This window comes from Pelobates fuscus, chromosome 9, assembly GCF_036172605.1.
Source record: "Pelobates fuscus isolate aPelFus1 chromosome 9, aPelFus1.pri, whole genome shotgun sequence".
NCBI lineage: Eukaryota > Metazoa > Chordata > Amphibia > Anura > Pelobatidae > Pelobates > Pelobates fuscus.
Genome location: NC_086325.1, coordinates 44,546,965 through 44,570,206, shown reverse-complemented (window position 1 = coordinate 44,570,206; position 23,242 = coordinate 44,546,965). Strand labels below are relative to the sequence as shown.

At 37.5% G+C, this 23,242-nt stretch overlaps 16 non-coding genes across 16 annotated transcripts; all 16 read right to left on the bottom strand.

Annotated features, from left to right (window-relative positions):
- Positions 1 to 329: 329 nt before the first annotated feature.
- Positions 330 to 402, bottom strand: TRNAQ-UUG (transfer RNA glutamine (anticodon UUG)). Its single transcript has one exon. It is a non-coding gene; the product is annotated as a tRNA-Gln (tRNA).
- Positions 403 to 1,257: 855 nt separating this feature from the next.
- TRNAR-UCG (transfer RNA arginine (anticodon UCG)) lies at positions 1,258 to 1,330 on the bottom strand. Its single transcript has one exon. It is a non-coding gene; the product is annotated as a tRNA-Arg (tRNA).
- An 856-nt stretch (positions 1,331 to 2,186) lies between these two features.
- On the bottom strand, positions 2,187 to 2,259 carry TRNAQ-UUG (transfer RNA glutamine (anticodon UUG)). Its single transcript has one exon. It is a non-coding gene; the product is annotated as a tRNA-Gln (tRNA).
- Positions 2,260 to 4,039: 1,780 nt separating this feature from the next.
- On the bottom strand, positions 4,040 to 4,112 carry TRNAQ-UUG (transfer RNA glutamine (anticodon UUG)). Its single transcript has one exon. It is a non-coding gene; the product is annotated as a tRNA-Gln (tRNA).
- Positions 4,113 to 6,825: 2,713 nt separating this feature from the next.
- TRNAR-UCG (transfer RNA arginine (anticodon UCG)) lies at positions 6,826 to 6,898 on the bottom strand. The gene has a single exon. It is a non-coding gene; the product is annotated as a tRNA-Arg (tRNA).
- An 856-nt stretch (positions 6,899 to 7,754) lies between these two features.
- TRNAQ-UUG (transfer RNA glutamine (anticodon UUG)) lies at positions 7,755 to 7,827 on the bottom strand. The gene has a single exon. It is a non-coding gene; the product is annotated as a tRNA-Gln (tRNA).
- Positions 7,828 to 8,682: 855 nt separating this feature from the next.
- TRNAR-UCG (transfer RNA arginine (anticodon UCG)) lies at positions 8,683 to 8,755 on the bottom strand. Its single transcript has one exon. It is a non-coding gene; the product is annotated as a tRNA-Arg (tRNA).
- An 856-nt stretch (positions 8,756 to 9,611) lies between these two features.
- Positions 9,612 to 9,684, bottom strand: TRNAR-UCG (transfer RNA arginine (anticodon UCG)). Its single transcript has one exon. It is a non-coding gene; the product is annotated as a tRNA-Arg (tRNA).
- Positions 9,685 to 12,392: 2,708 nt separating this feature from the next.
- TRNAR-UCG (transfer RNA arginine (anticodon UCG)) lies at positions 12,393 to 12,465 on the bottom strand. Its single transcript has one exon. It is a non-coding gene; the product is annotated as a tRNA-Arg (tRNA).
- A 1,137-nt stretch (positions 12,466 to 13,602) lies between these two features.
- Positions 13,603 to 13,675, bottom strand: TRNAR-UCG (transfer RNA arginine (anticodon UCG)). The gene has a single exon. It is a non-coding gene; the product is annotated as a tRNA-Arg (tRNA).
- Positions 13,676 to 14,530: 855 nt separating this feature from the next.
- On the bottom strand, positions 14,531 to 14,603 carry TRNAR-UCG (transfer RNA arginine (anticodon UCG)). Its single transcript has one exon. It is a non-coding gene; the product is annotated as a tRNA-Arg (tRNA).
- Positions 14,604 to 16,380: 1,777 nt separating this feature from the next.
- Positions 16,381 to 16,453, bottom strand: TRNAR-UCG (transfer RNA arginine (anticodon UCG)). The gene has a single exon. It is a non-coding gene; the product is annotated as a tRNA-Arg (tRNA).
- Positions 16,454 to 17,306: 853 nt separating this feature from the next.
- On the bottom strand, positions 17,307 to 17,379 carry TRNAR-UCG (transfer RNA arginine (anticodon UCG)). Its single transcript has one exon. It is a non-coding gene; the product is annotated as a tRNA-Arg (tRNA).
- Positions 17,380 to 19,152: 1,773 nt separating this feature from the next.
- TRNAQ-UUG (transfer RNA glutamine (anticodon UUG)) lies at positions 19,153 to 19,225 on the bottom strand. Its single transcript has one exon. It is a non-coding gene; the product is annotated as a tRNA-Gln (tRNA).
- Positions 19,226 to 20,077: 852 nt separating this feature from the next.
- On the bottom strand, positions 20,078 to 20,150 carry TRNAR-UCG (transfer RNA arginine (anticodon UCG)). Its single transcript has one exon. It is a non-coding gene; the product is annotated as a tRNA-Arg (tRNA).
- An 852-nt stretch (positions 20,151 to 21,002) lies between these two features.
- On the bottom strand, positions 21,003 to 21,075 carry TRNAR-UCG (transfer RNA arginine (anticodon UCG)). Its single transcript has one exon. It is a non-coding gene; the product is annotated as a tRNA-Arg (tRNA).
- Between the last annotated feature and the right edge of the window lie 2,167 nt (positions 21,076 to 23,242).

Here is a 23,242-nt window from a genome sequence, read left to right as displayed (position 1 = left end):
GATTTGCATAAGTTGATGAGAAAGAAATAGCATGATTTCCAAAGAATTTTTCTGTTTTCATTTCTCTAACAATGGCTAAAAGCAGTGTTTCCACCAGGTAACTTCTTCAAATATATCCCTCTGTTTCTGATGACTTTTATTTAAAGGTTTGCTTTAAAAGATTTGAAGGAAACTGTCCTTTATCTTATATTTGTAGTAATTTTCCATCATAGGGTTGTTTGATTTAGTTAAACGCACCAATTTTTATCATTAAAAGTAACAAATAAACTTGCCCCTTTTCAGAAGAACATGACAGGCTTCTTCATTGGTGTTTGAAGCTTCATAAACATCGACCACGAAGGGACTCGAACTCTCAATCTTCTGATTCAAAGTCAGACACCTTAGCCATTAGGCCACGCGGTCTCAATTTTGGGTGTGTGTGGCAGCGTATCTGGGAAAGAGAAAAAACATAGCATGACAAATTGCAGAAGCGATTCAACTTGTGAAAAAAATTGGAGAAACCTCCCTTTGTCCGAAAGAGGCACCACTTACTGCACACTCTTTCAAGCAGTGACAGCAATTTTAAAAGATGGATTAAGTAACGATGGAAGAAAGGCAAAGCTTTGCAAAACAACATCTTGATTTTCGATTCCCCAGAAATGAGCAGAGCCGAATTTGTCCACTCAGTCAAATAGAGGAAATCTACTGTTAGAAGGGAATGCAGATGTTTCAATTCTTCAAACTTGACGACAACAACGTGGAAGGACAAGCCAAAACAGAATCCTCCTCTTCCATGAGGTCACTTGGCAGAAAACATGGACACCTTTAGGAGTTAATGCAGATGCTTCATTTTTTTCAAACTTGTGAAACAATTTGAGAGAGAAAACTGCCTTTTGTTAGAAACACACTTTCAGAGCTCTCTCTTTTTGGCATAAGTGGCAATTCCAATGATTTGCATAAGTTGATGAGAAAGAAATAGCATGATTTCCAAAGAATTTTTCTGTTTTCATTTCTCTAACAATGGCTAAAAGCAGTGTTTCCACCAGGTAACTTCTTCAAATATATCCCTCTGTTTCTGATGACTTTTATTTAAAGGTTTGCTTTAAAAGATTTGAAGGAAACTGTCCTTTATCTTATATTTGTAGTAATTTTCCATCATAGGGTTGTTTGATTTAGTTAAACGCACCAATTTTTATCATTAAAAGTAACAAATAAACTTGCCCCTTTTCAGAAGAACATGACAGGCTTCTTCATTGGTGTTTGAAGCTTCATAAACATCGACCACGAAGGGACTCAAACCCTCAATCTTCTGATTCGAAGTCAGACGCCTTATCCATTAGGCCACGCGGTCTCAATTTTGGGTGTGATGTGGCAGCGTATCTGGGAAAAAGAAAAAACATAGCATGACAAATTGCAGAAGCGATTCAACTTGTGAAAAAAATTGGAGAAACCTGCCTTTGTCCGAAAGAGGCACCACTTACTGCACACTCTTTCAAGCAGTGACAGCAATTTTAAAAGATGGATTAAGTAACGATGGAAGAAAGGCAAAGCTTTGCAAAACAACATCTTGATTTTCGATTCCCCAGAAATGAGCAGAGCCGAATTTGTCCCCTCAGTCAAATAGAGGAAATCTACTGTTAGAAGGGAATGCAGATGTTTCAATTCTTCAAACTTGACGACAACAACGTGGAAGGACAAGCCGAAACAGAATCCTCCTCTTCCATGAGGTCACTTGGCAGAAAACATGGACACCTTTAGGAGTTAATGCAGATGCTTCATTTTTTTCAAACTTGTGAAACAATTTGAGAGAGAAAACTGCCTTTTGTTAGAAACACACTTTCAGAGCTCTCTCTTTTTGGCATAAGTGGCAATTCCAATGATTTGCATAAGTTGATGAGAAAGAAATAGCATGATTTCCAAAGAATTTTTCTGTTTTCATTTCTCTAACAATGGCTAAAAGCAGTGTTTCCACCAGGTAACTTCTTCAAATATATCCCTCTGTTTCTGATGACTTTTATTTAAAGGTTTGCTTTAAAAGATTTGAAGGAAACTGTCCTTTATCTTATATTTGTAGTAATTTTCCATCATAGGGTTGTTTGATTTAGTTAAACGCACCATTTTTTATCATTAAATGTAACAAATAAACTTGCCCCTTTTCAGAAGAACATGACAGGGTTCTGCATTGGTGTTTGAAGCTTCATAAACATCGACCACGAAGGGACTCGAACCCTCAATCTTCTGATTCAAAGTCAGACGCCATATCCATTAGGCCACGCGGTCTCAATTTTGGGTGTGTGTGGCAGCGTATCTGGGAAAAAGAAAAAACATAGCATGACAAATTGCAGAAGCGATTCAACTTGTGAAAAAAATTGGAGAAACCTCCCTTTGTCCGAAAGAGGCACCACTTACTGCACACTCTTTCAAGCAGTGACAGCAATTTTAAAAGATGGATTAAGTAACGATGGAAGAAAGGCAAAGCTTTGCAAAACAACATCTTGATTTTCGATTCCCCAGAAATGAGCAGAGCCGAATTTGTCCGCTCAAATAGAGGAAATCTACTGTTAGAAGGGAATGCAGATGTTTCAATTCTTCAAACTTGACGACAACAACGTGGAAGGACAAGCCAAAACAGAATCCTCCTCTTCCATGAGGTCACTTGGCAGAAAACATGGACACCTTTAGGAGTTAATGCAGATGCTTCATTTTTTTCAAACTTGTGAAACAATTTGAGAGAGAAAACTGCCTTTTGTTAGAAACACACTTTCAGAGCTCTCTCTTTTTGGCATAAGTGGCAATTCCAATGATTTGCATAAGTTGATGAGAAAGAAATAGCATGATTTCCAAAGAATTTTTCTGTTTTCATTTCTCTAACAATGGCTAAAAGCAGTGTTTCCACCAGGTAACTTCTTCAAATATATCCCTCTGTTTCTGATGACTTTTATTTAAAGGTTTGCTTTAAAAGATTTGAAGGAAACTGTCCTTTATCTTATATTTGTAGTAATTTTCCATCATAGGGTTGTTTGATTTAGTTAAACGCACCAATTTTTATCATTAAAAGTAACAAATAAACTTGCCCCTTTTCAGAAGAACATGACAGGCTTCTTCATTGGTGTTTGAAGCTTCATAAACATCGACCACGAAGGGACTCGAACTCTCAATCTTCTGATTCGAAGTCAGACGCCTTATCCATTAGGCCACGCGGTCTCAATTTTGGGTGTGATGTGGCAGCGTATCTGGGAAACAGAAAAAACATAGCATGACAAATTGCAGAAGCGATTCAACTTGTGAAAAAAATTGGAGAAACCTCCCTTTGTCCGAAAGAGGCACCACTTACTGCACACTCTTTCAAGCAGTGACAGCAATTTTAAAAGATGGATTAAGTAACGATGGAAGAAAGGCAAAGCTTTGCAAAACAACATCTTGATTTTCGATTCCCCAGAAATGAGCAGAGCCGAATTTGTCCGCTCAGTCAAATAGAGGAAATCTACTGTTAGAAGGGAATGCAGATGTTTCAATTCTTCAAACTTGACGACAACAACGTGGAAGGACAAGCCAAAACAGAATCCTCCTCTTCCATGAGGTCACTTGGCAGAAAACATGGACACCTTTAGGAGTTAATGCAGATGCTTCATTTTTTTCAAACTTGTGAAACAATTTGAGAGAGAAAACTGCCTTTTGTTAGAAACACACTTTCAGAGCTCTCTCTTTTTGGCATAAGTGGCAATTCCAATGATTTGCATAAGTTGATGAGAAAGAAATAGCATGATTTCCAAAGAATTTTTCTGTTTTCATTTCTCTAACAATGGCTAAAAGCAGTGTTTCCACCAGGTAACTTCTTCAAATATATCCCTCTGTTTCTGATGACTTTTATTTAAAGGTTTGCTTTAAAAGATTTGAAGGAAACTGTCCTTTATCTTATATTTGTAGTAATTTTCCATCATAGGGTTGTTTGATTTAGTTAAACGCACCAATTTTTATCATTAAAAGTAACAAATAAACTTACCCCTTTTCAGAAGAACATGACAGGCTTCTGCATTGGTGTTTGAAGCTTCATAAACATCGACCACAAAGGGACTCGAACCCTCAATCTTCTGATTCAAAGTCAGACGCCTTATCCATTAGGCCACGCGGTCTCAATTTTGGGTGTGTGTGGCAGCGTATCTGGGAAAAAGAAAAAACATAGCATGACAAATTGCAGAAGCGATTCAACTTGTGAAAAAAATTGGAGAAACCTCCCTTTGTCCGAAAGAGGCACCACTTACTGCACACTCTTTCAAGCAGTGACAGCAATTTTAAAAGATGGATTAAGTAACGATGGAAGAAAGGCAAAGCTTTGCAAAACAACATCTTGATTTTCGATTCCCCAGAAATGAGCAGAGCCGAATTTGTCCGCTCAGTCAAATAGAGGAAATCTACTGTTAGAAGGGAATGCAGATGTTTCAATTCTTCAAACTTGACGACAACAACGTGGAAGGACAAGCCAAAACAGAATCCTCCTCTTCCATGAGGTCACTTGGCAGAAAACATGGACACTTTTAGGAGTTAATGCAGATGCTTCATTTTTTTCAAACTTGTGAAACAATTTGAGAGAGAAAACTGCCTTTTGTTAGAAACACACTTTCAGAGCTCTCTCTTTTTGGCATAAGTGGCAATTCCAATGATTTGCATAAGTTGATGAGAAAGAAATAGCATGATTTCCAAAGAATTTTTCTGTTTTCATTTCTCTAACAATGGCTAAAAGTAGTGTTTCCACCAGGTAACTTCTTCAAATATATCCCTCTGTTTCTGATGACTTTTATTTAAAGGTTTGCTTTAAAAGATTTGAAGGAAACTGTCCTTTATCTTATATTTGTAGTAATTTTCCATCATAGGGTTGTTTGATTTAGTTAAATGCACCAATTTTTATCATTAAAAGTAACAAATAAACTTGCCCCTTTTCAGAAGAACATGACAGGCTTCTGCATTGGTGTTTGAAGCTTCATAAACATCGACCACAAAGGGACTCGAACCCTCAATCTTCTGATTCAAAGACAGACGCCTTATCCATTAGGCCACTCGGTCTCAATTTTGGGTGTGTGTGGCAGCGTATCTGGGAAAAAGAAAAAACATAGCATGACAAATTGCAGAAGCGATTCAACTTGTGAAAAAAATTGGAGAAACCTCCCTTTGTCCGAAAGAGGCACCACTTACTGCACACTCTTTCAAGCAGTGACAGCAATTTTAAAAGATGGATTAAGTAACGATGGAAGAAAGGCAAAGCTTTGCAAAACAACATCTTGATTTTCGATTCCCCAGAAATGAGCAGAGCCGAATTTGTCCACTCAGTCAAATAGAGGAAATCTACTGTTAGAAGGGAATGCAGATGTTTCAATTCTTCAAACTTGACGACAACAACGTGGAAGGACAAGCCAAAACAGAATCCTCCTCTTCCATGAGGTCACTTGGCAGAAAACATGGACACCTTTAGGAGTTAATGCAGATGCTTCATTTTTTTCAAACTTGTGAAACAATTTGAGAGAGAAAACTGCCTTTTGTTAGAAACACACTTTCAGAGCTCTCTCTTTTTGGCATAAGTGGCAATTCCAATGATTTGCATAAGTTGATGAGAAAGAAATAGCATGATTTCCAAAGAATTTTTCTGTTTTCATTTCTCTAACAATGGCTAAAAGCAGTGTTTCCACCAGGTAACTTCTTCAAATATATCCCTCTGTTTCTGATGACTTTTATTTAAAGGTTTGCTTTAAAAGATTTGAAGGAAACTGTCCTTTATCTTATATTTGTAGTAATTTTCCATCATAGGGTTGTTTGATTTAGTTAAACGCACCAATTTTTATCATTAAAAGTAACAAATAAACTTGCCCCTTTTCAGAAGAACATGACAGGCTTCTGCATTGGTGTTTGAAGCTTCATAAACATGGACCACAAAGGGACTGAAACTCTCAATCTTCTGATTCAAAGTCAGACGCCTTAGCCATTAGGCCACGCGGTCTCAATTTTGGGTGTGATGTGGCAGCGTATCTGGGAAAAAGAAAAAACACAGCATGACAAATTGCAGAAGCGATTCAACTTGTGAAAAAAAATTGGAGAAACCTGCCTTTGTCCGAAAGAGGCACCACTTACTGCACACTCTTTCAAGCAGTGACAGCAATTTTAAAAGATGGATTAAGTAATGATGGAAGAAAGGCAAAGCTTTGCAAAACAACATCTTGATTTTCGATTCCCCAGAAATGAGCAGAGCCGAATTTGTCCGCTCAGTCAAATAGAGGAAATCTACTGTTAGAAGGGAATGCAGATGTTTCAATTCTTCAAACTTGACGACAACAACGTGGAAGGACAAGCCAAAACAGAATCCTCCTCTTCCATGAGGTCACTTGGCAGAAAACATGGACACCTTTAGGAGTTAATGCAGATGCTTCATTTTTTTCAAACTTGTGAAACAATTTGAGAGAGAAAACTGCCTTTTGTTAGAAACACACTTTCAGAGCTCTCTCTTTTTGGCATAAGTGGCAATTCCAATGATTTGCATAAGTTGATGAGAAAGAAATAGCATGATTTCCAAAGAATTTTTCTGTTTTCATTTCTCTAACAATGGCTAAAAGCAGTGTTTCCACCAGGTAACTTCTTCAAATATATCCCTCTGTTTCTGATGACTTTTATTTAAAGGTTTGCTTTAAAAGATTTGAAGGAAACTGTCCTTTATCTTATATTTGTAGTAATTTTCCATCATAGGGTTGTTTGATTTAGTTAAACGCACCAATTTTTATCATTAAAAGTAACAAACAAACTTGCCCCTTTTCAGAAGAACATGACAGGCTTCTTCATTGGTGTTTGAAGCTTCATAAACATCGACCACGAAGGGACTCAAACCCTCAATCTTCTGATTCGAAGTCAGACGCCTTATCCATTAGGCCACGCGGTCTCAATTTTGGGTGTGATGTGGCAGCGTATCTGGGAAAAAGAAAAAACATAGCATGACAAATTGCAGAAGCGATTCAACTTGTGAAAAAAATTGGAGAAACCTTCCTTTGTCCGAAAGAGGCACCACTTACTGCACACTCTTTCAAGCAGTGACAGCAATTTTAAAAGATGGATTAAGTAACGATGGAAGAAAGGCAAAGCTTTGCAAAACAACATCTTGATTTTCGATTCCCCAGAAATGAGCAGAGCCGAATTTGTCCCCTCAGTCAAATAGAGGAAATCTACTGTTAGAAGGGAATGCAGATGTTTCAATTCTTCAAACTTGACGACAACAACGTGGAAGGACAAGCCGAAACAGAATCCTTCTCTTCCATGAGGTCACTTGGCAGAAAACATGGACACCTTTAGGAGTTAATGCAGATGCTTCATTTTTTTCAAACTTGTGAAACAATTTGAGAGAGAAAACTGCCTTTTGTTAGAAACACACTTTCAGAGCTCTCTCTTTTTGGCATAAGTGGCAATTCCAATGATTTGCATAAGTTGATGAGAAAGAAATAGCATGATTTCCAAAGAATTTTTCTGTTTTCATTTCTCTAACAATGGCTAAAAGCAGTGTTTCCACCAGGTAACTTCTTCAAATATATCCCTCTGTTTCTGATGACTTTTATTTAAAGGTTTGCTTTAAAAGATTTGAAGGAAACTGTCCTTTATCTTATATTTGTAGTAATTTTCCATCATAGGGTTGTTTGATTTAGTTAAACGCACCAATTTTTATCATTAAAAGTAACAAATAAACTTGCCCCTTTTCAGAAGAACATGACAGGCTTCTTCATTGGTGTTTGAAGCTTCATAAACATCGACCACGAAGGGACTCGAACTCTCAATCTTCTGATTCAAAGTCAGACACCTTAGCCATTAGGCCACGCGGTCTCAATTTTGGGTGTGTGTGGCAGCGTATCTGGGAAAGAGAAAAAACATAGCATGACAAATTGCAGAAGCGATTCAACTTGTGAAAAAAATTGGAGAAACCTCCCTTTGTCCGAAAGAGGCACCACTTACTGCACACTCTTTCAAGCAGTGACAGCAATTTTAAAAGATGGATTAAGTAACGATGGAAGAAAGGCAAAGCTTTGCAAAACAACATCTTGATTTTCGATTCCCCAGAAATGAGCAGAGCCGAATTTGTCCACTCAGTCAAATAGAGGAAATCTACTGTTAGAAGGGAATGCAGATGTTTCAATTCTTCAAACTTGACGACAACAACGTGGAAGGACAAGCCAAAACAGAATCCTCCTCTTCCATGAGGTCACTTGGCAGAAAACATGGACACCTTTAGGAGTTAATGCAGATGCTTCATTTTTTTCAAACTTGTGAAACAATTTGAGAGAGAAAACTGCCTTTTGTTAGAAACACACTTTCAGAGCTCTCTCTTTTTGGCATAAGTGGCAATTCCAATGATTTGCATAAGTTGATGAGAAAGAAATAGCATGATTTCCAAAGAATTTTTCTGTTTTCATTTCTCTAACAATGGCTAAAAGCAGTGTTTCCACCAGGTAACTTCTTCAAATATATCCCTCTGTTTCTGATGACTTTTATTTAAAGGTTTGCTTTAAAAGATTTGAAGGAAACTGTCCTTTATCTTATATTTGTAGTAATTTTCCATCATAGGGTTGTTTGATTTAGTTAAACGCACCAATTTTTATCATTAAAAGTAACAAATAAACTTGCCCCTTTTCAGAAGAACATGACAGGCTTCTTCATTGGTGTTTGAAGCTTCATAAACATCGACCACGAAGGGACTCAAACCCTCAATCTTCTGATTCGAAGTCAGACGCCTTATCCATTAGGCCACGCGGTCTCAATTTTGGGTGTGATGTGGCAGCGTATCTGGGAAAAAGAAAAAACATAGCATGACAAATTGCAGAAGCGATTCAACTTGTGAAAAAAATTGGAGAAACCTGCCTTTGTCCGAAAGAGGCACCACTTACTGCACACTCTTTCAAGCAGTGACAGCAATTTTAAAAGATGGATTAAGTAACGATGGAAGAAAGGCAAAGCTTTGCAAAACAACATCTTGATTTTCGATTCCCCAGAAATGAGCAGAGCCGAATTTGTCCCCTCAGTCAAATAGAGGAAATCTACTGTTAGAAGGGAATGCAGATGTTTCAATTCTTCAAACTTGACGACAACAACGTGGAAGGACAAGCCGAAACAGAATCCTCCTCTTCCATGAGGTCACTTGGCAGAAAACATGGACACCTTTAGGAGTTAATGCAGATGCTTCATTTTTTTCAAACTTGTGAAACAATTTGAGAGAGAAAACTGCCTTTTGTTAGAAACTCACTTTCAGAGCTCTCTCTTTTTGGCATAAGTGGCAATTCCAATGATTTGCATAAGTTGATGAGAAAGAAATAGCATGATTTCCAAAGAATTTTTCTGTTTTCATTTCTCTAACAATGGCTAAAAGCAGTGTTTCCACCAGGTAACTTCTTCAAATATATCCCTCTGTTTCTGATGACTTTTATTTAAAGGTTTGCTTTAAAAGATTTGAAGGAAACTGTCCTTTATCTTATATTTGTAGTAATTTTCCATCATAGGGTTGTTTGATTTAGTTAAACGCACCAATTTTTATCATTAAAAGTAACAAATAAACTTGCCCCTTTTCAGAAGAACATGACAGGCTTCTGCAGTGGTGTTTGAAGCTTCATAAACATCGACCACGAAGGGACTCGAACCCTCAATCTTCTGATTCGAAGTCAGACGCCTTATCCATTAGGCCACGCGGTCTCAATTTTGGGTGTGTATGGCAGCGTATCTGGGAAACAGAAAAAACATAGCATGACAAATTGCAGAAGCGATTCAACTTGTGAAAAAAATTGGAGAAACCTGCCTTTGTCCGAAAGAGGCACCACTTACTGCACACTCTTTCAAGCAGTGACAGCAATTTTAAAAGATGGATTAAGTAACGATGGAAGAAAGGCAAAGCTTTGCAAAACAACATCTTGATTTTCGATTCCCCAGAAATGAGCAGAGCCGAATTTGTCCCCTCAGTCAAATAGAGGAAATCTACTGTTAGAAGGGAATGCAGATGTTTCAATTCTTCAAACTTGACGACAACAACGTGGAAGGACAAGCCAAAACAGAATCCTCCTCTTCCATGAGGTCACTTGGCAGAAAACATGGACACCTTTAGGAGTTAATGCAGATGCTTCATTTTTTTCAAACTTGTGAAACAATTTGAGAGAGAAAACTGCCTTTTGTAAGAAACACACTGTCAGAGTTCTCTCTTTTTGGCATAACTGGCAATTCCAATGATTTGCATCAGTTGATGAGAAAGAAATAGCATGATTTCCAAAGAATTTTTCTGTTTTCATTTCTCTAACAATGGCTAAAAGCAGTGTTTCCACCAGGTAACTTCTTCAAATATATCCCTCTGTTTCTGATGACTTTTATTTAAAGGTTTGCTTTAAAAGATTTGAAGGAAACTGTCCTTTATCTTATATTTGTAGTAATTTTCCATCATAGGGTTGTTTGATTTAGTTAAACGCACCAATTTTTATCATTAAAAGTAACAAATAAACTTGCCCCTTTTCAGAAGAACATGACAGGCTTCTGCATTGGTGTTTGAAGCTTCATAAACATGGACCACGAAGGGACTCAAACTCTCAATCTTCTGATTCAAAGTCAGACGCCTTATCCATTAGGCCACGCGGTCTCAATTTTGGGTGTGTTTGGCAGCGTATCTGGGAAACAGAAAAAACATAGCATGACAAATTGCAGAAGCGATTCAACTTGTGAAAAAAATTGGAGAAACCTCCCTTTGTCCGAAAGAGGCACCACTTACTGCACACTCTTTCAAGCAGTGACAGCAATTTTAAAAGATGGATTAAGTAACGATGGAAGAAAGGCAAAGCTTTGCAAAACAACATCTTGATTTTCGATTCCCCAGAAATGAGCAGAGCCGAATTTGTCCGCTCAGTCAAATAGAGGAAATCTACTGTTAGAAGGGAATGCAGATGTTTCAATTCTTCAAACTTGACGACAACAACGTGGAAGGACAAGCCAAAACAGAATCCTCCTCTTCCATGAGGTCACTTGGCAGAAAACATGGACACCTTTAGGAGTTAATGCAGATGCTTCATTTTTTTCAAACTTGTGAAACAATTTGAGAGAGAAAACTGCCTTTTGTAAGAAACACACTGTCAGAGTTCTCTCTTTTTGGCATAACTGGCAATTCCAATGATTTGCATCAGTTGATGAGAAAGAAATAGCATGATTTCCAAAGAATTTTTCTGTTTTCATTTCTCTAACAATGGCTAAAAGCAGTGTTTCCACCAGGTAACTTCTTCAAATATATCCCTCTGTTTCTGATGACTTTTATTTAAAGGTTTGCTTTAAAAGATTTGAAGGAAACTGTCCTTTATCTTATATTTGTAGTAATTTTCCATCATAGGGTTGTTTGATTTAGTTAAACGCACCAATTTTTATCATTAAAAGTAACAAATAAACTTGCCCCTTTTCAGAAGAACATGACAGGCTTCTGCATTGGTGTTTGAAGCTTCATAAACATGGACCACGAAGGGACTCAAACTCTCAATCTTCTGATTCAAAGTCAGACGCCTTATCCATTAGGCCACGCGGTCTCAATTTTGGGTGTGTTTGGCAGCGTATCTGGGAAACAGAAAAAACATAGCATGACAAATTGCAGAAGCGATTCAACTTGTGAAAAAAATTGGAGAAACCTCCCTTTGTCCGAAAGAGGCACCACTTACTGCACACTCTTTCAAGCAGTGACAGCAATTTTAAAAGATGGATTAAGTAACGATGGAAGAAAGGCAAAGCTTTGCAAAACAACATCTTGATTTTCGATTCCCCAGAAATGAGCAGAGCCGAATTTGTCCGCTCAGTCAAATAGAGGAAATCTACTGTTAGAAGGGAATGCAGATGTTTCAATTCTTCAAACTTGACAACAACGTGGAAGGACAAGCCAAAACAGAATCCTCCTCTTCCATGAGGTCACTTGGCAGAAAACATGGACACCTTTAGGAGTTAATGCAGATGCTTCATTTTTTTCAAACTTGTGACACAATTTGAGAGAGAAAACTGCCTTTTGTTAGAAACACACTTTCAGAGCTCTCTCTTTTTGGCATAAGTGGCAATTCCAATGATTTGCATAAGTTGATGAGAAAGAAATAGATTGTTTTCTAAAGAATTTTTCTGTTTTCATTTCTCTAACAATGGCTAAAAGCAGTGTTTCCACCAGGTAACTTCTTCAAATATATCCCTCTGTTTCTGATGACTTTTTTTTAAAGGTTTGCTTTAAAAGATTTGAAGGAAACTGTCCTTTATCTTATATTTGTAGTAATTTTCCATCATAGGGTTGTTTGATTTAGTTAAACGCACCAATTTTTATCATTAAAAGTAACAAATAAACTTGCCCCTTTTCATAAGAACATGACAGGCTTCTGCATTAGTGTTTGAAGCTTCAGAAACATCGACCACGAAGGGACTCGAACCCTCAATCTTCTGATTCGAAGTCAGACGCCTTATCCATTAGGCCACGCGGTCTCAATTTTGGGTGTGTGTGGCAGCGTATCTGGGAAAAAGAAAAAACATAGCATGACAAATTGCAGATGCGATTCAACTTGTGAAAAAAAATTGGAGAAACCTCCCTTTGTCCGAAAGAGGCACCACTTACTGCACACTCTTTCAAGCAGTGACAGCAATTTTAAAAGATGGATTAAGTAACGATGGAAGAAAGGCAAAGCTTTGCAAAACAACATCTTGATTTTCGATTCCCCAGAAATGAGCAGAGCCGAATTTGTCCGCTCAGTCAAATAGATGAAATCTACTGTTAGAAGGGAATGCAGATGTTTCAATTCTTCAAACTTGAAAAAGAAAAAACATAGCATGACAAATTGCAGAAGCGATTCAACTTGTGAAAAAAATTGGAGAAACCTCCCTTTGTCCGAAAGAGGCACCACTTACTGCACACTCTTTCAAGCAGTGACAGCAATTTTAAAAGATGGATTAAGTGACGATGGAAGAAAGGCAAAGCTTTGCAAAACAACATCTTGATTTTCGATTCCCCAGAAATGAGCAGAGCCGAATTTGTCCCCTCAGTCAAATAGAGGAAATCTACTGTTAGAAGGGAATGCAGATGTTTCAATTCTTCAAACTTGACAACAACGTGGAAGGACAAGCCAAAACAGAATCCTCCTCTTCCATGAGGTCACTTGGCAGAAAACATGGACACCTTTAGGAGTTAATGCAGATGCTTCATTTTTTTCAAACTTGTGAAACAATTTTAGAGAGAAAACTGCCTTTTGTTAGAAACACACTTTCAGAGCTCTCTCTTTTTGGCATTAGTGGCAATTCCAATGATTTGCATAAGTTGATGAGAAAGAAATATCATGATTTCCAAAGAATTTTTCTGTTTTCATTTCTCTAACAATGGCTAAAAGCAGTGTTTCCACCAAGTAACTTCTTCAAATATATCCCTTTGTTTCTGATGACTTTTTTTTAAAGGTTTGCTTTAAAAGATTTGAAGGAAACTGTCCTTTATCTTATATTTGTAGTAATTTTCCATCATAGGGTTGTTTGATTTAGTTAAACGCACCAATTTTTATCATTAAAAGTAACAAATAAACTTGCCCCTTTTCAGAAGAACATGACAGGCATTGGTGTTTGAAGCTTCATAAACATCGACCACGAAGGGACTCGAACCCTCAATCTTCTGATTCGAAGTCAGACGCCTTATCCATTAGGCCACGCGGTCTCAATTTTGGGTGTGTATGGCAGCGTATCTGGGAAAAAGAAAAAACATAGCATGACAAATTGCAGAAGCGATTCAACTTGTGAAAAAAATTGGAGAAACCTCCCTTTGTCAGAAAGAGGCACCACTTACTGCACACTCTTTCAAGCAGTGACAGCAATTTTAAAAGATGGATTAAGTAACGATGGAAGAAAGGCAAAGCTTTGCAAAACAACATCTTGATTTTCGATTCCCCAGAAATGAGCAGAGCCGAATTTGTCCGCTCAGTCAAATAGAGGAAATCTACTGTTAGAAGGGAATGCAGATGTTTCAATTCTTCAAACTTGACGACAACAACGTGGAAGGACAAGCCAAAACAGAATCCTCCTCTTCCATGAGGTCACTTGGCAGAAAACATGGACACCTTTAGGAGTTAATGCAGATGCTTCATTTTTTTCAAACTTGTGAAACAATTTGAGAGAGAAAACTGCCTTTTGTTAGAAACACACTTTCAGAGCTCTCTCTTTTTGGCATAAGTGGCAATTACAATGATTTGCATAAGTTGATGAGAAAGAAATAGCATGATTTCCAAAGAATTTTTCTGTTTTCATTTCTCTAACAATGGCTAAAAGCAGTGTTTCCACCAGGTAACTTCTTCAAATATATCCCTCTGTTTCTGATGACTTTTATTTAAAGGTTTGCTTTAAAAGATTTGAAGGAAACTGTCCTTTATCTTATATTTGTAGTAATTTTCCATCATAGGGTTGTTTGATTTAGTTAAACGCACCAATTTTTATCATTAAAAGTAACAAATAAACTTGCCCCTTTTCATAAGAACATGACAGGCTTCTGCATTGGTGTTTGAAGCTTCAGAAACATCGACCACGAAGGGACTCGAACCCTCAATCTTCTGATTCGAAGTCAGACGCCTTATCCATTAGGCCACGCGGTCTCAATTTTGGGTGTGTGTGGCAGCGTATCTGGGAAAAAGAAAAAACATAGCATGACAAATTGCAGAAGCGATTCAACTTGTGAAAAAAAATTGGAGAAACCTCCCTTTGTCCGAAAGAGGCACCACTTACTGCACACTCTTTCAAGCAGTGACAGCAATTTTAAAAGATGGATTAAGTAACGATGGAAGAAAGGCAAAGCTTTGCAAAACAACATCTTGATTTTCGATTCCCCAGAAATGAGCAGAGCCGAATTTGTCCGCTCAGTCAAATAGATGAAATCTACTGTTAGAAGGGAATGCAGATGTTTCAATTCTTCAAACTTGACAACAACGTGGAAGGACAAGCCAAAACAGAATCCTCCTCTTCCATGAGGTCACTTGGCAGAAAACATGGACACCTTTAGGAGTTAATGCAGATGCTTCATTTTTTTCAAACTTGTGAAACAATTTGAGAGAGAAAACTGCCTTTTGTAAGAAACACACTGTCAGAGTTCTCTCTTTTTGGCATAACTGGCAATTCCAATGATTTGCATCAGTTGATGAGAAAGAAATAGCATGATTTCCAAAGAATTTTTCTGTTTTCATTTCTCTAACAATGGCTAAAAGCAGTGTTTCCACCAGGTAACTTCTTCAAATATATCCCTCTGTTTCTGATGACTTTTATTTAAAGGTTTGCTTTAAAAGATTTGAAGGAAACTGTCCTTTATCTTATATTTGTAGTAATTTTCCATCATAGGGTTGTTTGATTTAGTTAAACGCACCAATTTTTATCATTAAATGTAACAAATAAACTTGCCCCTTTTCAGAAGAACATGACAGGCTTCTGCATTGGTGTTTGAAGCTTCATAAACATGGACCACAAAGGGACTCAAACTCTCAATCTTCTGATTCAAAGTCAGACGCCTTATCCATTAGGCCACGCGGTCTCAATTTTGGGTGTATGTGGCAGCGTATCTGGGAAAAAGAAAAAACATAGCATGACAAATTGCAGAAGCGATTCAACTTGTGAAAAAAATTGGAGAAACCTCCCTTTGTCCGAAAGAGGCACCACTTACTGCACACTCTTTCAAGCAGTGACAGCAATTTTAAAAGATGGATTAAGTAACGATGGAAGAAAGGCAAAGCTTTGCAAACAACATCTTGATTTTCGATTCCCCAGAAATGAGCAGAGCCGAATTTGTCCGCTCAGTCAAATAGAGGAAATCTACTGTTAGAAGGGAATGCAGATGTTTCAATTCTTCAAACTTGACAACAACGTGGAAGGACAAGCCAAAACAGAATCCTCCTCTTCCATGAGGTCACTTGGCAGAAAACATGGACACCTTTAGGAGTTAATGCAGATGCTTCATTTTTTTCAAACTTGTGAAACAATTTTAGAGAGAAAACTGCCTTTTGTTAGAAACACACTTTCAGAGCTCTCTCTTTTTGGCATAAGTGGCAATTCCAATGATTTGCATAAGTTGATGAGAAAGAAATAGCATGATTTCCAAAGAATTTTTCTGTTTTCATTTCTCTAACAATGGCTAAAAGCAGTGTTTCCACCAAGTAACTTCTTCAAATATATCCCTCTGTTTCTGATGACTTTTTTTTAAAGGTTTGCTTTAAAAGATTTGAAGGAAACTGTCCTTTATCTTATATTTGTAGTAATTTTCCATCATAGGGTTGTTTGATTTAGTTAAACGCACCAATTTTTATCATTAAAAGTAACAAATAAACTTGCCCCTTTTCAGAAGAACATGACAGGCTTCTTCATTGGTGTTTGAAGCTTCATAAACATCGACCACGAAGGGACTCGAACCCTCAATCTTCTGATTCGAAGTCAGACGCCTTATCCATTAGGCCACGCGGTCTCAATTTTGGGTGTGTATGGCAGCGTATCTGGGAAAAAGAAAAAACATAGCATGACAAATTGCAGAAGCGATTCAACTTGTGAAAAAAATTGGAGAAACCTCCCTTTGTCCGAAAGAGGCACCACTTACTGCACACTCTTTCAAGCAGTGACAGCAATTTTAAAAGATGGATTAAGTAACGATGGAAGAAAGGCAAAGCTTTGCAAAACAACATCTTGATTTTCGATTCCCCAGAAATGAGCAGAGCCGAATTTGTCCGCTCAGTCAAATAGATGAAATCTACTGTTAGAAGGGAATGCAGATGTTTCAATTCTTCAAACTTGACAACAACGTGGAAGGACAAGCCAAAACAGAATCCTCCTCTTCCATGAGGTCACTTGGCAGAAAACATGGACACCTTTAGGAGTTAATGCAGATGCTTCATTTTTTTCAAACTTGTGAAACAATTTTAGAGAGAAAACTGCCTTTTGTTAGAAACACACTTTCAGAGCTCTCTCTTTTTGGCATAAGTGGCAATTCCAATGATTTGTATAAGTTGATGAGAAAGAAATAGCATGATTTCCAAAGAATTTTTCTGTTTTCATTTCTCTAACAATGGCTAAAAGCAGTGTTTCCACCAAGTAACTTCTTCAAATATATCCCTCTGTTTCTGATGACTTTTTTTTTAAAGGTTTGCTTTAAAAGATTTGAAGGAAACTGTCCTTTATCTTATATTTGTAGTAATTTTCCATCATAGGGTTGTTTGATTTAGTTAAACGCACCAATTTTTATCATTAAAAGTAACAAATAAACTTGCCCCTTTTCAGAAGAACATGACAGGCTTCTGCATTGGTGTTTGAAGCTTCATAAACATCGACCACGAAGGGACTCGAACCCTCAATCTTCTGATTCGAAGTCAGACGCCTTATCCATTAGGCCACGCGGTCTCAATTTTGGGTGTGTGTGGCAGCGTATCTGGGAAAAAGAAAAAACATAGCATGACAAATTGCAGAAGCGATTCAACTTGTGAAAAAAATTGGAGAAACCTCCCTTTGTCCGAAAGAGGCACCACTTACTGCACACTCTTTCAAGCAGTGACAGCAATTTTAAAAGATGGATTAAGTAACGATGGAAGAAAGGCAAAGCTTTGCAAAACAACATCTTGATTTTCGATTCCCCAGAAATGAGCAGAGCCGAATTTGTCCGCTCAGTCAAATAGATGAAATCTACTGTTAGAAGGGAATGCAGATGTTTCAATTCTTCAAACTTGACAACAACGTGGAAGGACAAGCCAAAACAGAATCCTCCTCTTCCATGAGGTCACTTGGCAGAAAACATGGACACCTTTAGGAGTTAATGCAGATGCTTCATTTTTTTCAAACTTGTGAAACAATTTTAGAGAGAAAACTGCCTTTTGTTAGAAACACACTTTCAGAGCTCTCTCTTTTTGGCATAAGTGGCAATTCCAATGATTTGCATAAGTTGATGAGAAAGAAATAGCATGATTTCCAAAGAATTTTTCTGTTTTCATTTCTCTAACAATGGCTAAAAGCAGTGTTTCCACCAAGTAACTTCTTCAAATATATCCCTCTGTTTCTGATGACTTTTTTTTAAAGGTTTGCTTTAAAAGATTTGAAGGAAACTGTCCTTTATCTTATATTTGTAGTAATTTTCCATCATAGGGTTGTTTGATTTAGTTAAACGCACCAATTTTTATCATTAAAAGTAACAAATAAACTTGCCCCTTTTCAGAAGAACATGACAGGCTTCTGCATTGGTGTTTGAAGCTTCATAAACATCGACCACAAAGGGACTCGAACCCTCAATCTTCTGATTCGAAGTCAGACGCCTTATCCATTAGGCAACGCGGTCTCAATTTTGGGTGTGTATGGCAGCGTATCTGGGAAAAAGAAAAAACATAGCATGACAAATTGCAGAAGCGATTCAACTTGTGAAAAAAATTGGAGAAACCTCCCTTTGTCCGAAAGAGGCACCACTTACTGCACACTCTTTCAAGCAGTGACAGCAATTTTAAAAGATGGATTAAGTAACGATGGAAGAAAGGCAAAGCTTTGCAAAACAACATCTTGATTTTCGATTCCCCAGAAATGAGCAGAGCCGAATTTGTCCGCTCAGTCAAATAGAGGAAATCTACTGTTAGAAGGGAATGCAGATGTTTCAATTCTTCAAACTTGACGACAACAACGTGGAAGGACAAGCCAAAACAGAATCCTCCTCTTCCATGAGGTCACTTGGCAGAAAACATGGACACCTTTAGGAGTTAATGCAGATGCTTCATTTTTTTCAAACTTCTGAAACAATTTGAGAGAGAAAACTGCCTTTTGTTAGAAACACACTTTCAGAGCTCTCTCTTTTTGGCATAAGTGGCAATTCCAATGATTTGCATAAGTTGATGAGAAAGAAATAGCATGATTTCCAAAGAATTTTTCAGTTTTCATTTCTCTAACAATGGCTAAAAGCAGTGTTTCCACCAGGTAACTTCTTCAAATATATCCCTCTGTTTCTGATGACTTTTATTTAAAGGTTTGCTTTAAAAGATTTGAAGGAAACTGTCCTTTATCTTATATTTGTAGTAATTTTCCATCATAGGGATTTAGTTAAACGCACCAATTTTTATCATTAAAAGTAACAAATAAACTTGCCCCTTTTCAGAAGAACATGACAGGCTTCTGCATTGGTGTTTGAAGCTTCATAAACATCGACCACGAAGGGACTCGAACCCTCAATCTTCTGATTCAAAGTCAGACGCCTTATCCATTAGGCCACGCGGTCTCAATTTTGGGTGTATGTGGCAGCGTATCTGGGAAAAAGAAAAAACATAGCATGACAAATTGCAGAAGCGATTCAACTTGTGAAAAAAATTGGAGAAACCTCCCTTTGTCCGAAAGAGGCACCACTTACTGCACACTCTTTCAAGCAGTGACAGCAATTTTAAAAGATGGATTAAGTAACGATGGAAGAAAGGAAAAGCTTTGCAAAACAACATCTTGATTTTCGATTCCCCAGAAATGAGCAGAGCCGAATTTGTCCGCTCAGTCAAATAGAGGAAATCTACTGTTAGAAGGGAATGCAGATGTTTCAATTCTTCAAACTTGACAACAACGTGGAAGGACAAGCCAAAACAGAATCCTCCTCTTCCATGAGGTCACTTGGCAGAAAACATGGACACCTTTAGGAGTTAATGCAGATGCTTCATTTTTTTCAAACTTGTGAAACAATTTTAGAGAGAAAACTGCCTTTTGTTAGAAACACACTTTCAGAGCTCTCTCTTTTTGGCATAAGTGGCAATTCCAATGATTTGCATAAGTTGATGAGAAAGAAATAGCATGATTTCCAAAGAATTTTTCTGTTTTCATTTCTCTAACAATGGCTAAAAGCAGTGTTTCCACCAAGTAACTTCTTCAAATATATCCCTCTGTTTCTGATGACTTTTTTTTAAAGGTTTGCTTTAAAAGATTTGAAGGAAACTGTCCTTTATCTTATATTTGTAGTAATTTTCCATCATAGGGTTGTTTGATTTAGTTAAACGCACCAATTTTTATCATTAAAAGTAACAAATAAACTTGCCCCTTTTCAGAAGAACATGACAGGCTTCTTCATTGGTGTTTGAAGCTTCATAAACATCGACCACGAAGGGACTCGAACCCTCAATCTTCTGATTCGAAGTCAGACGCCTTATCCATTAGGCCACGCGGTCTCAATTTTGGGTGTGTTTGGCAGCGTATCTGGGAAACAGAAAAAACATAGCATGACAAATTGCAGAAGCGATTCAACTTGTGAAAAAAATTGGAGAAACCTCCCTTTGTCCGAAAGAGGCACCACTTACTGCACACTCTTTCAAGCAGTGACAGCAATTTTAAAAGATGGATTAAGTAACGATGGAAGAAAGGCAAAGCTTTGCAAAACAACATCTTGATTTTCGATTCCCCAGAAATGAGCAGAGCCGAATTTGTCCGCTCAGTCAAATAGAGGAAATCTACTGTTAGAAGGGAATGCAGATGTTTCAATTCTTCAAACTTGACAACAACGTGGAAGGACAAGCCAAAACAGAATCCTCCTCTTCCATGAGGTCACTTGGCAGAAAACATGGACACCTTTAGGAGTTAATGCAGATGCTTCATTTTTTTCAAACTTGTGAAACAATTTGAGAGAGAAAACTGCCTTTTGTTAGAAACACACTTTCAGAGCTCTCTCTTTTTGGCATAAGTGGCAATTCCAATGATTTGCATAAGTTGATGAGAAAGAAATAGCATGATTTCCAAAGAATTTTTCTGTTTTCATTTCTCTAACAATGGCTAAAAGCAGTGTTTCCACCAAGTAACTTCTTCAAATATATCCCTCTGTTTCTGATGACTTTTTTTTAAAGGTTTGCTTTAAAAGATTTGAAGGAAACTGTCCTTTATCTTATATTTGTAGTAATTTTCCATCATAGGGTTGTTTGATTTAGTTAAACGCACCAATTTTTATCATTAAAAGTAACAAATAAACTTGCCCCTTTTCAGAAGAACATGACAGGCTTCTGCATTGGTGTTTGAAGCTTCATAAACATCGACCACGAAGGGACTCGAACCCTCAATCTTCTGATTCGAAGTCAGACGCCTTATCCATTAGGCCACGCAGTCTCAATTTTGGGTGTGTTTGGCAGCGTATCTGGGAAACAGAAAAAACATTGCATGACAAATTGCAGAAGCGATTCAACTTGTGAAAAAAATTGGAGAAACTTCCCTTTGTCCGAAAGAGGCACCACTTACTGCACACTCTTTCAAGCAGTGACAGCAATTTTAAAAGATGGATTAAGTAACGATGGAAGAAAGGCAAAGCTTTGCAAAACAACATCTTGATTTTCGATTCCCCAGAAATGAGCAGAGCCGAATTTGTCCGCTCAGTCAAATAGAGGAAATCTACTGTTAGAAGGGAATGCAGATGTTTCAATTCTTCAAACTTGACAACAACGTGGAAGGACAAGCCAAAACAGAATCCTCCTCTTCCATGAGGTCACTTGGCAGAAAACATGGACACCTTTAGGAGTTAATGCAGATGCTTCATTTTTTTCAAACTTGTGAAACAATTTGAGAGAGAAAACTGCCTTTTGTTAGAAACACACTTTCAGAGCTCTCTCTTTTTGGCATAAGTGGCAATTCCAATGATTTGCATAAGTTGATGAGAAAGAAATAGCATGATTTCCAAAGAATTTTTCTGTTTTCATTTCTCTAACAATGGCTAAAAGCAGTGTTTCCACCAAGTAACTTCTTCAAATATATCCCTCTGTTTCTGATGACTTTTTTTTAAAGGTTTGCTTTAAAAGATTTGAAGGAAACTGTCCTTTATCTTATATTTGTAGTAATTTTCCATCATAGGGTTGTTTGATTTAATTAAACGAACCAATTTTTATCATTAAAAGTAACAAATAAACTTGCCCCTTTTCAGAAGAACATGACAGGCTTCTTCATTGGTGTTTGAAGCTTCATAAACATCGACCATGAAGGGACTCGAACCCTCAATCTTCTGATTCGAAGTCAGACGCCTTATCCATTAGGCCACGCGGTCTCAATTTTGGGTGTGTTTGGCAGCGTATCTGGGAAACAGAAAAAACATAGCATGACAAATTGCAGAAGCGATTCAACTTGTGAAAAAAATTGGAGAAACCTCCCTTTGTCCGAAAGAGGCACCACTTACTGCACACTCTTTCAAGCAGTGACAGCAATTTTAAAAGATGGATTAAGTAACGATGGAAGAAAGGCAAAGCTTTGCAAAACAACATCTTGATTTTCGATTCCCCAGAAATGAGCAGAGCCGAATTTGTCCGCTCAGTCAAATAGAGGAAATCTACTGTTAGAAGGGAATGCAGATGTTTCAATTCTTCAAACTTGACAACAACGTGGAAGGACAAGCCAAAACAGAATCCTCCTCTTCCATGAGGTCACTTGGCAGAAAACATGGACACCTTTAGGAGTTAATGCAGATGCTTCATTTTTTTCAAACTTGTGAAACAATTTGAGAGAGAAAACTGCCTTTTGTTAGAAACACACTTTCAGAGCTCTCTCTTTTTGGCATAAGTGGCAATTCCAATGATTTGCATAAGTTGATGAGAAAGAAATAGCATGATTTCCAAAGAATTTTTCTGTTTTCATTTCTCTAACAATGGCTAAAAGCAGTGTTTCCACCAAGTAACTTCTTCAAATATATCCCTCTGTTTCTGATGACTTTTTTTTAAAGGTTTGCTTTAAAAGATTTGAAGGAAACTGTCCTTTATCTTATATTTGTAGTAATTTTCCATCATAGGGATTTAGTTAAACGCACCAATTTTTATCATTAAAAGTAACAAATAAACTTGCCCCTTTTCAGAAGAACATGACAGGCTTCTGCATTGGTGTTTGAAGCTTCATAAACATCGACCACAAAGGGACTCGAACCCTCAATCTTCTGATTCGAAGTCAGACGCCTTATCCATTAGGCAACGCGGTCTCAATTTTGGGTGTGTATGGCAGCGTATCTGGGAAAAAGAAAAAACATAGCATGACAAATTGCAGAAGCGATTCAACTTGTGAAAAAAATTGGAGAAACCTCCCTTTGTCCGAAAGAGGCACCACTTACTGCACACTCTTTCAAGCAGTGACAGCAATTTTAAAAGATGGATTAAGTAACGATGGAAGAAAGGCAAAGCTTTGCAAAACAACATCTTGATTTTCGATTCCCCAGAAATGAGCAGAGCCGAATTTGTCCGCTCAGTCAAATAGAGGAAATCTACTGTTAGAAGGGAATGCAGATGTTTCAATTCTTCAAACTTGA